The 1,392-nt window shown below is 43.1% G+C and overlaps 1 long non-coding RNA gene across 1 annotated transcript in view; it reads left to right on the top strand.

Annotated features, from left to right (window-relative positions):
* Nucleotides 1-581, top strand: part of LOC117953323 — a 21,651-nt gene extending 21,070 nt beyond the window's left edge. Inside the window, exon 4 of the long non-coding RNA XR_004658592.1 lies at nucleotides 571-581. This is a non-coding gene — a long non-coding RNA (uncharacterized LOC117953323). The remainder of the gene's footprint in view (nucleotides 1-570) is intronic.
* Nucleotides 582-1,392: the final 811 nt, after the last annotated feature.

Here is a 1,392-nt window from a genome sequence, read left to right as displayed (position 1 = left end):
CGCATCCGTCTGACTGCCTTGGTTTCTTGTGTTTCTCACACCCTCCCAAGCCACCTCAAAAGTTCCTTCATGTGACCAAATGAACTGTGTGTTGTCTTGTGCATTATGTTGTGATGTTGTATTATTTTATTATGTTGCTGTCTGCATGGTTTCTTTTCGAGAAAGCGTGTGATGGCGCTGTTCCATAGCTGCCGCCCGGAGGCTCTCTCCAACCTAAGTCAAATTCCTCGTATGTCTGTCATACCTGGCGAATAAAGCTGATTCGGATTCTGATTTATGTGCATTTGCAAACCCATACACAGGACAAAGGACCCTTTGCTACATGTCATTCCCTCTCTCTCTGCCCTTTCATGACTAAGATGGCCTATCAAATGAAGGCCTAAAATGCCAAAAAGAAAAATCTTAAAAAAGAAGACATAAACATGCACACATAAATGCCACATAAAAGTGGATGATCCTTTTTCAGACTCTCGTCGTCTTTGCCCTGCAATCTAACAGAAATTAATCTGCCATTTCAGAAGAAAAGAAATCTGACCATCTGTAACCTTTGAAGAATTACTTAATTTGAAGCAATTTAGTCAAAATTGAATGGTAGGATTTTACAATGTTAAAGTCGAAACCCTGAGTCGTGAACGTGGTCTGTCCCATACAATTTCTGTTTTGGTAAGTGTGAGGAAAGAGACCCTCAGAGGACTCTTGTCTATGTCTGCTCCTCTATACTTTAACAACCAAGGTCTCTGTCAAGGCACACAGTACTAGTACAAACATTTGTTTTTAGGGTCCGGGGGATTTAACAACCACTAACTCACATGGCTACTAACAGGTCATACGTACAAGAAGCTTCAACCGTCACTCTTTCCTGTAGTGTTGTGCATAAGACTGCATTGTTGGCTCAGGTCTGCTCGGTCCTCTCGTGGTGTTATCCGTGCACTGTGCTTGCTTGGGCTTCAGTTAATTTATGTCAACTGACAGGGGAGACCTGGGATAGTTGACGTAGTTGAAACATTTTTGACATTTCTGTCTGTATTTAGAGCGCTTTTCAGCAAGTGGTTTCAAATGTTACACCAACTAATTACATGTGTCTGAAATTAAATGGTGTTGCTGTTATCTCTGCAACCCAAACAGAAAATGCATGGTTTACTCTCAAAAGGAGTAACATGTTACAATTCAGTCCAGGTTAGTGGTGTTAGGTCTGCTAGTGGTAGCGCTCTGTCTCTGCTCTCCTCCTCCCCTCAATGTGTCCTTAATTGCAGGAGTGAAGCCTGGTATGAGGGAGTCAGGGTTCCAGCTGCAGCTCATCTACGCTAATCACCTCTGCTTCACATACCCGGTCAACCTACCACTCGTCAGCCAATCATAGTCAAGTTGACCAAGTTAGTCTAGCGGCGGACT

The sequence above is a fragment of the Etheostoma cragini genome, chromosome 11 (assembly GCF_013103735.1).
Source record: "Etheostoma cragini isolate CJK2018 chromosome 11, CSU_Ecrag_1.0, whole genome shotgun sequence".
NCBI lineage: Eukaryota > Metazoa > Chordata > Actinopteri > Perciformes > Percidae > Etheostoma > Etheostoma cragini.
The sequence above is the reverse complement of the archived record's forward strand: the minus strand, read 5'-3'. Positions and strand labels throughout refer to the sequence as shown.